Raw genomic sequence first — 14506 nt, 5'->3', positions numbered from 1 at the left:
CTTAATTACTTAATTAATCCCCCACTAAAAATTCATAATTATTCAATTATTCACATAATTAAAAATTATCTCAAATTACTTAAAATACTACTCAATTTTAATACATTTTATACATCTTATTATCATGGTCATGTGGTACCATATAAAATCAATACATACACTATTATTTCATTAAAACATCCATGTAAAAATACATATATTTTCTCAACTTATAATTTTTCTAATCTCATATAAAGAGTACAAATTTTCGTACGCTTAATTCTTAAAATGGTAAAATGATAACCTTCTTTTCTTGTGAGAAAAAAGTTTCTATCTTTACAATAAAGAAAATCTCATAAACTTTCTCATATTATACGTATAATTTAAAGCATATTCGGAAGTAGTATAATAAAATCATATTTTTCAAACTTTTTACAAAAATATTCCACTCAAAATACCATATCAAATGTATATAACAGTATCAAGGTTGTTAAACTTACGGGATCTTACAATAATATAGTCACAAATCCTCTATAATCTCATGAATGGTCTTAACCCCTTCAAGCTCTTATGGATTATTATGACTCATCCTAATATTAAAATATGGGATATAACAGTAATTATAGATCCTGTTACAACCCATATTTTTTTACGGGAAAGTACGTCGTAAGTCCGTTGATGTAAGCTCAGAAATGAGATCCTCTTGGAAAGTATATAAAGTGATTTAATGGTGTTACATCCCATTTTTTTCTTGCAAGCCTTTGAGAGTTAATATTCAAGGATAAATATTTACAAGGGTACATGTTGTTACACCCCGTACTTCAGATGTTACTATCATTATAGGATTATCTAATGCAAACTCAAAAAGGATGAAATCCTTCTACAAGGACAAGAAAGGTTTGCCGAAGTGTTCTGCAAGTTAAGATAAATATGAGACTTGTTAATCATGATTTAAATGAGTTTAAAGCCATGATATGACTATATATGATGTTTGTATATGGAGTATAAAGTTTGAGAAAAATTGGATTTAAGTTGCGAAAAAACCGACTAAGGATTTGTCTTGTAATGAAGCTTTTTGAGTAATAAATTTTGTGTGCTATATGAGATATTTTTGGGACATATTATATATCAAATTGAAGGTCTTGGAATGTAATTTCCAACGCTCTTAACCGTTTGCTCATACGACACCCGGATAAAAAGTTATAAGTATTGGAAGACGAGCCAATTATAGGGTGCCAAGTAGCACCTTTTGACTTTTCAACAAAATGGAGATTATCTCCTTTATCTCATCTCTTTCTGCATATTTCCAGAGAGCACGACCAAATAATACCCCTAACATCACCCTTAAGGTCTCTACAAGGGTTTCAAATAATACCATCATCCCGGGCACGAAATCACGAAGCAATAACACAAGAACGATCCCCACGACGTAAGTATTGCTATATAACCTTTCTTTTTCTTTATAGTTTGAGTGTTGGAAGGTATTTAATAGTTAAGAAAATTCTTAATTTCTGGTTTTAAGCTCTTAAATATCAACTAAGGTTGATTAATTCATTTCATAATATTTAGAACTCACGGGAAGGTGATCGGAAGCCGTGAGTTCGAGTTATTTGATTTGTAATGGACTGTTTTGTGGGCTATTTCGTGTAGCTTTTGGGCTGTATCTTTTGCTGATATTTAATGGAGTTTTTGGAGGATAAATGGTTTGAAGAAATACCACATATTTGTGAAATAATGGATTAGTCATTCTTTGTAATATTTTCGGGGTGTTGGACACTACTATAGTCGTTGTTTTTGGTATGAATTGATTGGGGTGTGTTGGGCTGTTGTAAGCTAAATATAATATAGATTTCGACTTGCAACTACTGTAGGAGGCAATTATATTGTGTTCCAACAAGTGCTTAAGGTTATATTGACATCGGTTGAGTTAAATGGATGAACTAGACATGAACTAGTGAATAAAGTTGCTAATTAAGAATAATTGGAGTTGTGGATCATTTTCTTTGTTATGGATATATGGTATAAGGTTGGAATTATTGATGAATGACTTCATTATCATGTTAATGATACTATTAATTTAAAGTAAAAAGTCTATAAGGGATGATAAAGGATATACGAATTCCAATTGGAGCTTGTCGCTCGTCGTAAAATAGTTATGACTTGTTGTAGTTTTATGGTGTCTTGTTATTGATAATTGGTATTGATGGATTTCTCTGGTAATTGTTGTTGGTATATGGTATTGGAGGAGGCTCTTGTTACTGGGGAGATGCTGCCCAAATTTATATAAATGAGCTACAAGTTTAAGTTGCAAACTTAGCCTTTATTCAACACTAATTTTGAATCTCCTTATGCAATGGTAGATTGAGTTGAGTTGTTTGAAGAGTTGCTTAAGATGTATTAAGGACTCACCATGGTTAAGGTATGTTAAGGCACTTCCCTCTTTCTTTTGGCATGATCTAAAGTGAAATGAATACACTATTTCGTAACAGATCTACTCCTAGAAACTAAGGTTGCCCATGTTGTTCTTTCCTTATAAAGTTATTCTAAGCAAGTATGTATGATCCTTGAATCCTATAGAAGCTCATATTGATGGTATGATGTCCATAATGTTAATTGAAGGTGCAACGACCTTAAGTCACTCCAAAAGGTTTAGAACGTGATTCCATGAGTTTAGCATGCATTATATATAATATCTATTTTACTCTACCGAGCCGCACTATAGTAGGTCGGGTACGATATATATTGTGTAACCACTGATCAGTTGGATTTACCGAGCTCCACGTGGCCGGGTACGATTCTACCGAGCCTTATGATGGCCGGGTACGTTTTTACCGAGTCCTCTTTGAGGCTGGGTACGATATGATGATGATGATGATGATGATGATGCTTACAGACGCGTATATTTTTAAAAGTTTATGTATATATATGTATTACGCATTTCATGTCAGCAGCTCACAGAGGCACGCAGATGTTACAGGTTGTATCTCCTCTATCTCTCTTTATATTACTATTCTTGTTTATGCTTTCTTGCTTTACATACTCGGTACTTTATTGGTACTGACGTCCCTTTTGCCTGGGGACGCTGCGTTTCATGCCTGCAGGTCCCAATTGATAGGTTGACATTCCTCCTAGTAGGCTATCAGCTCAGCGGAGGTGTTGGTGCACTCCACTTGCTTCGGAGTTGCCTATTTGGTCAGTATGCTTTAGATATATATTGATTGACATGGTGGAGCCCTGTCTCGACCTTTATGATTTTATGTACTCTTAGAGGCTTGTAGACATATGTTATGTATATGAAAATCATATGGCCTTATCGGCCTATGTTCAGTGTATGAGTTATCACTTTGGTTTTATAGGCACGTATGTCACATGTATAAGTTTTCATGTCATGTCAGGTCGTCCAATATTTAGTATTCCCTTATATTTTATTTCTGTTATCTCATGACGACCTTTCTAGGCTATTTGCCCATGATATTATGATATGACAGATACGTTATGTTGGTACTCGGTTAAGTAAGGTATCGGGTGCCCGTCACTGCCCATTGGTTTGGGTCGTGACAGAAGTGGTATCAGAGCAGTTCTGTCCTAGGAAGTCTACAAGCCGTGTCTAGTAGAGTCTTGTTTATAGGTGTGTTGTGCACCACACTTATAAGCATGAGGCTACAGGGCATATAGGATTGTCACTCTTTCTTCTTGTTCTAGATCGTGTGCTAGATCTCTGTTATAAGAATTCAAACTCCTAAATTTTGTTTTATTCATAATACAGTGATACTTACATCCAGAAAGATAGTTGGTAAGAGGTTGAATTTTGATGCGAAAGAGTTGAGTCAGAGGAACTCGATTTTGCATCATGCTTATGATGACTAAATATGAGGTCTTCAGCAGATCATATGTGTATTTAGATGTGTAAAGCTCTTGATAAGGATCCCTAAGACAATAATATCTATCCACTCGTATGGTAAAAAGGAATAAGAGAATCGGAAAGTAGACACAAGTTTCACCAAGTAAAACAAGCAAGATGTTGAAGGGTACGAGGTACCTAGTTAATGAAGATTATCAGTATTTACAATTCAGGCAGAGAAATGTAAGTATTGGTGTTACCTTCAATATTATGGAGATATATACAATTGGCCAAACCCATCTGAGTTATGCCATATGGGAGCTAACAAATATAGTTTAAGAGAAGAATGTGATATCAAGATTCAGTTCGGGTTTGAGTAACCCAAAGATTATGGATGGATTGTTATCATTAACTAATGTTTCCGAAAGATGGTGCAAATGTGGTAATAGATCTCCTTATGAGATACCCAAATGGTGAACTCTAGAGTAGTACAATCAAATATAAATACTGGAATATTCAGAAATTTCAGAAGATAGGCAGTGAGATCCTAAAAGGGACAAATATTTACCTTAGTATGACTCTAGCCCTAAGTAAAAACAAAATAGGAAAATGTTAGGCATTCCAAAGAGCCAGTAAGATGAAGCTAGGGGAGCAAAAAGGGAAAGAACTTTTTGTTGGAATTTTCAGAATAAAGTGATAGACAAAAAGTATTATCCGGAGAATAAGAAGAGAGTAAATGAAGCATTATGAGTAAGATGTGATATATGGGTGATAACAGTAAATCAAAATATGACACGATGATAGAGTCTATAGTCAAGTGAAGGAAAATACAAGAGGTGATAGTCCTTGAGGCAATAAAAGAGTATAAACCATAAAGTCATATCCTTATTTCGAGAAGTGAGTTGGTGACTTCAGCGTGATTACAAGGAGGAAAGGTTAGACCCCAGAGTAATAAAAATCAGTATGGGCTGGTGAACAAGATAAACTGAACATGAATTAGGGACTGAAGGATTTTATAATGGTTGATATCATGAGAATTTCAGAGATAGCATTCCGACAATAATAGAATGGACAACAAAATAATAACATTTAAGGTTCATTCAGGAAGATGCTTCCCAAAGCAAGCACGTGGAGCAGAGTTAAGCCTAAGGGAGTAAGTGTGCCAGTTACACTAAGTGTCACCCTTATGCATAATAAATTCAATTATCCCCGTTATAGAGAGGTTACCGTAAGGCGAGTAAGATGTTAGTGAAGATGTGAAAAAAATGACAAAATGAAGAGGTAACTATGGAATAGTAAATGAGGAATGCGGCAAAAGGGTGAAAGGAATGAGATTGCATCTATTCAGATCCTATAGATATGATATGACTCCAGAACATTATGCAAGCATGATACCGGAGAGAAGCGGTAAGGGTTGCACACCCGATGATTGATAAAGAAGTACAAATGAACACTTGATACATAAGGAGTCAGTGTGAGAGGTAACTTAAGACAAAGTAATTAACTAAAGAGAGATTACACAGAATATAGATATGAGAATGGACCAACGAGTAGTTTGTAGTTGATTTAGGAAGAGCCAAGTTATGGCTATACAAGAGGTTATAAGCAAATCAGCAGATCATGCAAGATAAACGTAGTGAATCATAATCTAGCAAATTCAGTCTCACAGATATGATGTCGTAACCTTGAGAAATGTTCAGATAGGAGTTGGAGTATTTAAAGGTATTGTATAAGTGTTACGGAAATAATGGAGAGCGCCACTAAGGAGATAATCAAAATCTGAGTTTAGAATTAACACAACGAGTACAAGGGCACGAAGGTATGTAACTAAGGATGTTTGTAGGCGAGTAAGAATATCGAAAATTCCTTCGGGTATATAGTATAAAAAGATCGTAACTTTACAAGATCCAGAAGGTCTCCTTAAGTACTACAAAGAAATACTAGCTGAGGAAATAAGGAAGAAGGCTTCAACTTAAGCATAATGACATAAAGAAGATATGGTTGGGTAACAACAGTCCCACTACAACATTGTATGCACTCAATACGAAAGTGGCACCTATCGTGACTAATGAACGGGAAGTCAAAAGTGATATTTGAGATCAAATGAGTTATAGGAAATTCAAGTATTGATGGGAAATAAAATAAGCCAAGTATTCATGCAACAAGTGGCAAAACGACCAGGAAAAGTGATTGCTTACATTTAAAGAACGCTGAGAAGGCACGAAAGGAATTATTCAATCAATGATCCAGAGTTAATTACGTTGTGAATGCACTTAAGACTTCAGAGTTATATCCATGCAGCATATATGTTGACATTCATACAGCTATAGGAGACTCTAGTATAAGTTAAAAGAAAGAATTAAGTCCACGCACCTATAAAGGCTTGAATTGTTAAAAGATTATCTCATGGATGCTACATAGAGTCCATGAAGGGCTAATGTAATAGCTAATACCATAAGCTGAAGATTGGAAGATAGCCTAAGCTTAATTAAAGGCTGATAAGAAAGAGGAAGCTCGAAAGTTACATCACGAGTCCGATTGTTAGACCCAGATGATTATAGAAATCGTGACTCAAACCATAGCAGGAATACTTTTAATAGTAGAGGTATAAAAGAGATAGTACAACAATCATATTCTATAAAAGCTCTACGATAAATCAATTAGAAGAGTACCATCCTCATAAGACGTTAATGCGAAGCTCCCACCAGATTGTGTATGCACCAGGGTTGCAAGTATTATAGTAGAGCTTTAAGGTATGGATGTGAATTCCACTAATGTAGAAGGGAGGTTATGAAATTGATAGAATATACGGTGCGAGATTTAAAGGTAAGTATGGTAAATATGAGTGAGAAGATGGCAATAATAGGCAAGGTCTCAGGATTAAACCCGTCAAAACAAGAGGTCTGATGATTTCCATGAGCTATAGAAAGCTCGGTACACTTTGAATGAACTTAGAGGAGTATAAGAACATGAGCAATTAGAAGAGATGGAATACTGCCCTGGTAGTAGAATAAAGGTGTAATTGTGATTGTTAAGAGAATAACGTTTGGGCCTTCGATTGAGTAATGATTTAAAGAAAAGAGATTTTATGGATGGCACGGTATTAGAATGCCCCCATAAGATTAATACGTTGGGATGTTATGAAAATGCAGTTATTGAAGTATAGTATCATCCCTAAGTGCATCAAGAATATCACTTCAGATGTTCCCTGATGAGATGCGAGCCTTAGTGACAATGTATTACATCCGAGGCGATGGTTGGAGTTAGTGAAAGACTATGACGTTTATACTTTATATCATCCAGGGAAAGAGAATGTAGTAGTCAACGCCCTCAATCGTAGATCTATGTTTAGCCTATCATATTTAAAGGTATAGAAGAGTGAGATAGCTTGCGAGCTTCATCTGCCAGCTAATCTTGGAATTCGATTACTAGATGCAGGTGGTACCAAAGTTACTACTTAGGACATGGAAACCCCATCTTTAGTAACTGAAGTGAAGGAATTCCAGTATGAAGATCATGTGCTAGATCATTAAAGAGATACAACCCCTCAAAAGGAGAAAACACTATTTGAGATTACAGGAGATGGAGTCCTCAGATATCAAGGTCGATTATATGTTCCTAATGTGGCAGGGTGAGATGGAGTACTAAGATATTGAGGTCGATTATATGTTCCTAATGTGGCAGGGTTGCGCCGGCAGGTTATGGGACAAGCAATGAGAAAGTAACCTATAGTTGTGTAGCACACCTCGGTAATAATACCAAGGCTATAAAACGAATTATAGCAATAGTCGTACATTCAGCAAAGTACCAAGCGAAGAGCTTAAGTATACCTATATATGCCTAGAGGGACATCATGTCTTAGTTCTATATATGTATTCACAATGTGAAGCCAAGAGATTGGCAAAAAGCTGGAGGAAAAAAAAGAGAAGAGTCGTGCATAAAAGGACATAGTCATATAGGACTCATTATAGAAGGTAGTCGAAGTTACGAGATTGGAAGAACTCCGGCCATAAGTCGCGATGTGAGAATAGGCCTAAAAGGGGGAATGCCCTAGTTTTTGGATTTCTTCATAGAACAATTGCCTAGATGGCAAAAGACAATATTAAAGTATTCATAAGAGCCATATGGTATGATAATGAGAAGCGCATCAGTCAACATTCGAGGACGAATGTTCTAAAGGGGGGAATAATGTTACAACCCATATTTTTGTACGGGAAAGTACGTCGTAAGTCCGTTGATGTAAGCTCAGAAATGAGATCCTCTTGGAAAGTATATAAAGTGATTTAATGGTGTTACATCCCATTTTTTTCTTGCAAGCCTTTGAGAGTTAATATTCAAGGATAAATATTTACAAGGGTACATGTTGTTACACCCCGTACTTCAGATGTTACTATCATTATAGGATTATCTAATGCAAACTCAAAAAGGATGAAATCCTTCTACAAGGACAAGAAAGGTTTGCCGAAGTGTTATGCAAGTTAAGATAAATATGAGACTTGTTAATCATGATTTAAATGAGTTTAAAGCCATGATATGACTATATATGATGTTTGTATATGGAGTATAAAGTTTGAGAAAAATTGGATTTAAGTTGCGAAAAAACCGACTAAGGATTTGTCTTGTAACGAAGCTTTTTGAGTAATAAATTTCGTGTGCTATATGAGATCTTTTTGGGACATATTATATATCAAATTTAAGGTCTTGGAATTTAATTTCCAACGCTCTTAACCGTTTGCTCATACGACACCCGGATAAAAAGTTATAAGTATTGGAAGACGAGCCAATTATAGGGTAAGTAGCACCTTTTGACTTTTCAACAAAATGGAGATTATCTCCTTTATCTCATCTCTTTCTGCATATTTCCAGAGAGCACGACCAAATAATACCCCTAACATCACCCTTAAGGTCTCTACAAGGGTTTCAAATAATACCATCATCCCGGGCACGAAATCACGAAGCAATAACACAAGAACGATCCCCACGACGTAAGTATTGCTATATAACCTTTCTTTTTCTTTATAGTTTGAGTGTTGGAAGGTATTTAATAGTTAAGAAAATTCTTAATTTCTGGTTTTAAGCTCTTAAATATCAACTAAGGTTGATTAATTCATTTCATAATATTTAGAACTCACGGGAAGGTGATCGGAAGCCGTGAGTTCGAGTTATTTGATTTGTAATGGACTGTTTTGTGGGCTATTTCGTGTAGCTTTTGGGCTGTATCTTTTGATGATATTTAATGTAGTTTTTGGAGGATAAATGGTTTGAAGAAATACCACATATTTGTGAAATAATGGATTAGTCATTCTTTGTAATATTTTCGGGGTGTTGGACACTACTATAGTCGTTGTTTTTGGTATGAATTGATTGGGGTGTGTTGGGCTGTTGTAAGCTAAATATAATATAGATTTCGACTTGAAACTACTGTAGGAGGCAATTATATTGTGTTCCAACAAGTGCTTAAGGTTATATTGACATCGGTTGAGTTAAATGGATGAACTAGACATGAACTAGTGAATAAAGTTGCTAATTAAGAATAATTGGAGTTGTGGATCATTTTCTTTGTTATGGATATATGGTATAAGGTTGGAATTATTGATGAATGACTTCATTATCATGTTAATGATACTATTAATTTAAAGTAAAAAGTCTATAAGGGATGATAAAGGATATACGAATTCCAATTGGAGCTTGTCGCTCGTCGTAAAATAGTTATGACTTGTTGTAGTTTTATGGTGTCTTGTTATTGATAATTGGTATTGATGGATTTCTCTGGTAATTGTTGTTGGTATATGGTATTGGAGGAGGCTCTTGTTACTGGGGAGATGCTGCCCAAATTTATATAAATGAGCTACAAGTTTAAGTTGCAAACTTAGCCTTTATTCAACACTAATTTTGAATCTCCTTATGCAATGGTAGATTGAGTTGAGTTGTTTGAAGAGTTGCTTAAGATGTATTAAGGACTCACCATGGTTAAGGTATGTTAAGGCACTTCCCTCTTTCTTTTGGCATGATCTAAAGTGAAATGAATACACTATTTCGTAACAGATCTACTCCTAGAAACTAAGGTTGTCCATGTTGTTCTTTCCTTATAAAGTTATTCTAAGCAAGTATGTATGATCCTTGAATCCTATAGAAGCTCATATTGATGGTATGATGTCCATAATGTTAATCGAAGGTGCAACGACCTTAAGTCACTCCAAAAGGTTTAGAACGTGATTCCATGAGTTTAGCATGCATTATATATAATATCTATTTTACTCTACCGAGCCGCACTATAGTAGGCCGGGTACGATATATATTGTGTAACCACTGATCAGTTGGATTTACCGAGCTCCATGTGGCCGGGTACGATTCTACCGAGCCTTATGATGGCCGGGTACGTTTTTACCGAGTCTTCTTTGAGGCTGGGTACGATATGATGATGATGATGATGATGATGATGATGCCTACAGACGCGTATATTTTTAAAAGTTTATGTATATATATGTATTACGCATTTCATGTCAGCAGCTCACAGAGGCACGCAGATGTTACAGGTTGTATCTCCTCTATCTCTCTTTATATTACTATTCTTGTTTATGCTTTCTTGCTTTACATACTCGGTACTTTATTGGTACTGACGTCCCTTTTGCCTGGGGACGCTGCGTTTCATGCCTGCAGGTCCCAATTGATAGGTTGACATTCCTCCTAGTAGGCTATCAGCTCAGCGGAGGTGTTGGTGCACTCCACTTGCTTCGGAGTTGCCTATTTGGTCAGTATGCTTTAGATATATATTGATTGACATGGTGGAGCCCTGTCTCGACCTTTATGATTTTATGTACTCTTAGAGGCTTGTAGACATATGTTATGTATATGAAAATCATATGGCCTTATCGGCCTATGTTCAGTGTATGAGTTATCACTTTGATTTTATAGGCACGTATGTCACATGTATAAGTTTTCATGTCATGTCAGGTCGTCCAATATTTAGTATTCCCTTATATTTTATTTCTGTTATCTCATGACGACCTTTCTAGGCTATTTGCCCATGATATTATGATATGACAGATACGTTATGTTGGTACTCGGTTAAGTAAGGTATCGGGTGCCCGTCACTGCCCATTGGTTTGGGTCGTGACAGATCCGATGTGACTTGTTGCTATTGTTCTATCATTTATCTCTATCTCAATTGTTGGTGTGTTGCTCATACGTCCTACTTGATTAACTTGCAAATACTATGCCTATTCCTTGCTTTTATAATTACACTCATGTAGTATCTATTCTATTGCACTTTAATACAAGCCTTCCACCATACTAACCATTCATGCCTCTACTTGTTAACTTGTAAAGATCATGTGTCCTTTCTTATTTGTTATGCTTGTACCTAGGCCTCCACCGTACTAGTTAGCTGAAGTTGATATTCTGTATTTTCCTAATTGATGTCATTACTTATATGCCTTCTGCTTAGTCTATTTCTCTTGCCCACATATATATCCTCGTTCATTATTATTATTTGAGTATTTCCTACTTTATAATTCATGTTATCGGTTGGTATTGTTATACATATATTGGGTGAGGATGAGATAAAAGCACGAAGGATGTTGCCGTGCAATTGACTTAATATCTGAGTACATTCCTCATGTTATGAAAGTTATGAAGTGACTGTCGTGGTTTATTGGTTTCATTCTAAGGAAAGAATTGGTCGAGGTATTGGAAGATCTAAATTGTGATCTCTGCTAGCACTCAGTTACTGTTTTCCGTATTTGTTTCATGTATTCTTCTCTGTTATATCTTGGTATAGTTCTATTGCCGATTTACGGTGCATGATTTATTAATGAGTATTTTTTAACTAAAAAACCTCATCACTACTTCGACGAGGTTAGACAAGATACTTACTGTATACATAGGGTCGCTTGTACTCATACTACACTTATGCACCTTGCATGCAGATTTTCTTTTTGAGCAGAGTTGCTGGTAATGTCGAGAGATGATTTTAGATATAGCTGTCACTTGTCCTTGGTAGCTTAGATCTTACTAATCTGTTATATAAATTTCAAACATGTCATGTAATTATTTGTATCAGCTTTGTAAATTCCAAATTTTAGATGTTCATAATTTGTACTACCAGTTCTTGGGTCAATTTGTAAATATTCATAAAATTCTTCACTATATTTCCTATAATCTCATTTGAATTGTATTTTCTGTTAGTTGGCTTACCTAGCGGATCGAGTTAGGTGCCATCACGTCTAGTGGTTTTTGGGTCGTGACAAGAGGACATCAACCACATCTTCTTTGATGGTCCCAATGCCAAAGTTTTCTAGATTAACCTGGCTAAGGCCATCACCAATAGCCAGAAACTCCCCCAAAATGCTTTCACAATGCAAAAATGGGAGGATACTTGGCAAAGACTTCAGCATATCCCCTTCAATGCATGTATTGACTGGAAAATAATGCTCCCATTTTGTTTCTGGGTCATCTGGAAAACCAAAAACACTAATATGTCTGAAAAAAGAAAGAACCACATCTCTATCCATCAAGCAATTGCTATGGCAGTTGAATACTGCCACGTAGCTGCTAGGCAGAAGTCACTCCCTGTAAGAGTTACTCAATACCTCAAATGGCAGCCACTAGAGGTTAGGATAAAGCTTAACATTGATGGACCTTTTTGTGTTTCAACTAGGCAAGGGGGTATAACAGGTGTCTTTAGGAACAATAGAGGGGACTAGTTTATGGGCTAGCTACATGAAATATTTAACTAACACATCCCCTATTACAACGGAGCTTCAAGCTCTTTGGCAAGGGTTAAGAATTGTTATTGATCATATGTTATCTCTAATTGTAATTGATACTGACTCCACTAAGGTAATAAACATGATAAAAATGGCAATTTGACTCACAACCCCATAATCTATGATTGCAGGTCAATGATGGAGCAGCTGGGGAATCCAGCCATAGGGCATAGCTACAAGGAGCAAAACCAAGTGGCGGACCTCTTCGCAAAGGAATGAGCAAAAAAAGGATGCTTTGAAAATACTTAATTTTTGGCAGTTCCTCTGGTGTTTTCTAACGAGGCAGTGTGGGCAAACATTAGGAATTATTTTTAAGAGGAAAGTCAATATTTGTAATATTTATACACTTACTAGTTTTGTTACTACTCAAGGGAACTCCTATTCCGGTACTAACGATGTAATTTTGCAGCACTATTGATAATATTATAATATTCAGTTTACTACAAAAAACTTTTTGTGTATTTATCACGGAAAAGGGCCTAAACTACCCTTATCGTTTGCTAAATGGTTTAAAATTACTCTTCGTCCATATATTCGTCCAAAAAAGTACACGAAGTTAATTCTATTATTAAAATTACTCCCACGTTTAACGGAAGAACCTGTGGGCCTTCAATTTAATGACATGACAATTTTTTACTAGACCACGTGGTAGTTTCAGGCCAAAATAACTTATTTCGACCCACTTACCTGATCCGATCCTAAGTTTGTTACATGGGTCATAAAACTACATTAACCCTACCGATTTTCAGTCTTCTTCTCCCAATTAGAATCTTGGTCATCTGAAAAGCTCATATGAGCTTTTCCCCCAAAATTTCCTTTTCCTTCAAAGCTCATATGAGCTTTTCCCCCAAAATTTTCTTTTCCTTCAAAGCTTGATTTTGTGTGTAAACATTGTGCCTTTATTAAATTACTTTACAGCTAAATTAAATCACTCACCGAAAAATTCAAAACACTAGCCAGAAAAACAAATAATTTCGTTAAAGTTATCGGAGAAATTAAAATGGCACCATCGACGAATAGTTTAATTCTATCACTGAAGGTTGTGCTAATATCAATTGGGACACTTTCCTTAGCACTGGTATTAAAAGCGCCAATTCCACGGGTTTTTAACGAATTCCCAACTATTTGGAGTACCGTTATAGCTTGGCTTAAACCTCTGTTTCTCTTTATTTTTATCAATGGTATAATCATCGTCATCACTGCCACTTCTTGTTCCTCGAACCATAAGGAGCCCAACTCATCGAGCGATTGATTTCAACTGTTGACTGCTAGAATACCTCCACAGTCAGATTTGATAGCGATTATGCAGTCGGAGCTTCACTCAGTCAAAAGAGAAGTAAAGTAAGTGTTTGAGGCAGTCGCACCTGTGCAGGTGAACAAACTTTTTACCCAGGCGTTTGAGGTTAAGCTTGTGGTGATGAATGACTCTAGAGCTGTAAATGTGAATCCAGTATATGAAGATGCGAAAGTTGAGCCTGTTGACAGTGATGCGATTATGATTTCAAAATCTGTTGTGGCTCCGTTGTAGGAAGCTGAAACTGAAATTTACTAGTGTAAATTTGGTCCATTTCTGTTTTGTAATTTGTCCAAAGATGGGGTTTATGATTGGAGAAGAAGAAAGTGGGAGGTCAGATTAATGGGAATGGGTGTGATAGATTCCACCCATTTTTGTAAATGGTTCGGATAAGGTAAATGGATTGAAATAATATCCATTTTTTGTTTCAGTCAAAGATTGCCACGTGACCCAGTTAAAAATCTCCACGTCATTAAATGAAAGACTCACCAATTTTGTTGTTAGTCGCGGGGGTATTTTTGTTAATAGAATTAACGTAATGTATTTTTTTGGACGGATAGGTGGATGGAGGGTATTTATAAACTATTTAGCAAACGAGAGGGATAATTTTGGCCCTTTTCCGTA

At 35.9% G+C, this 14506-nt stretch overlaps 1 long non-coding RNA gene across 3 annotated transcripts; it reads left to right on the top strand.

Moving 5' to 3' along the window:
* Window positions 1-1231: 1231 nt before the first annotated feature.
* LOC138876500 (uncharacterized) lies at window positions 1232-12786 on the top strand. 3 transcript variants are annotated; one of them, XR_011401805.1, is made up of 6 exons: window positions 1232-1408; window positions 2340-2398; window positions 3081-8805; window positions 9737-9795; window positions 10481-10571; window positions 12720-12786. It is a non-coding gene; the product is annotated as an uncharacterized lncRNA (long non-coding RNA). The 3 variants fall into 3 exon arrangements; XR_011401806.1 differs by lacking the exon at window positions 12720-12786 and adding an exon at window positions 11749-12001 and having other exon boundaries at window positions 3081-3171; XR_011401804.1 differs by lacking the exon at window positions 12720-12786 and adding an exon at window positions 11749-12001.
* Window positions 12787-14506: the final 1720 nt, after the last annotated feature.

This window comes from Nicotiana sylvestris, chromosome 8 (genome assembly GCF_000393655.2).
Source record: "Nicotiana sylvestris chromosome 8, ASM39365v2, whole genome shotgun sequence".
In the NCBI taxonomy this organism is placed as follows: domain Eukaryota; kingdom Viridiplantae; phylum Streptophyta; class Magnoliopsida; order Solanales; family Solanaceae; genus Nicotiana; species Nicotiana sylvestris.
Note: the sequence above shows the minus strand (reverse complement) of the source record. Positions and strands in the feature narration are given on the sequence as shown.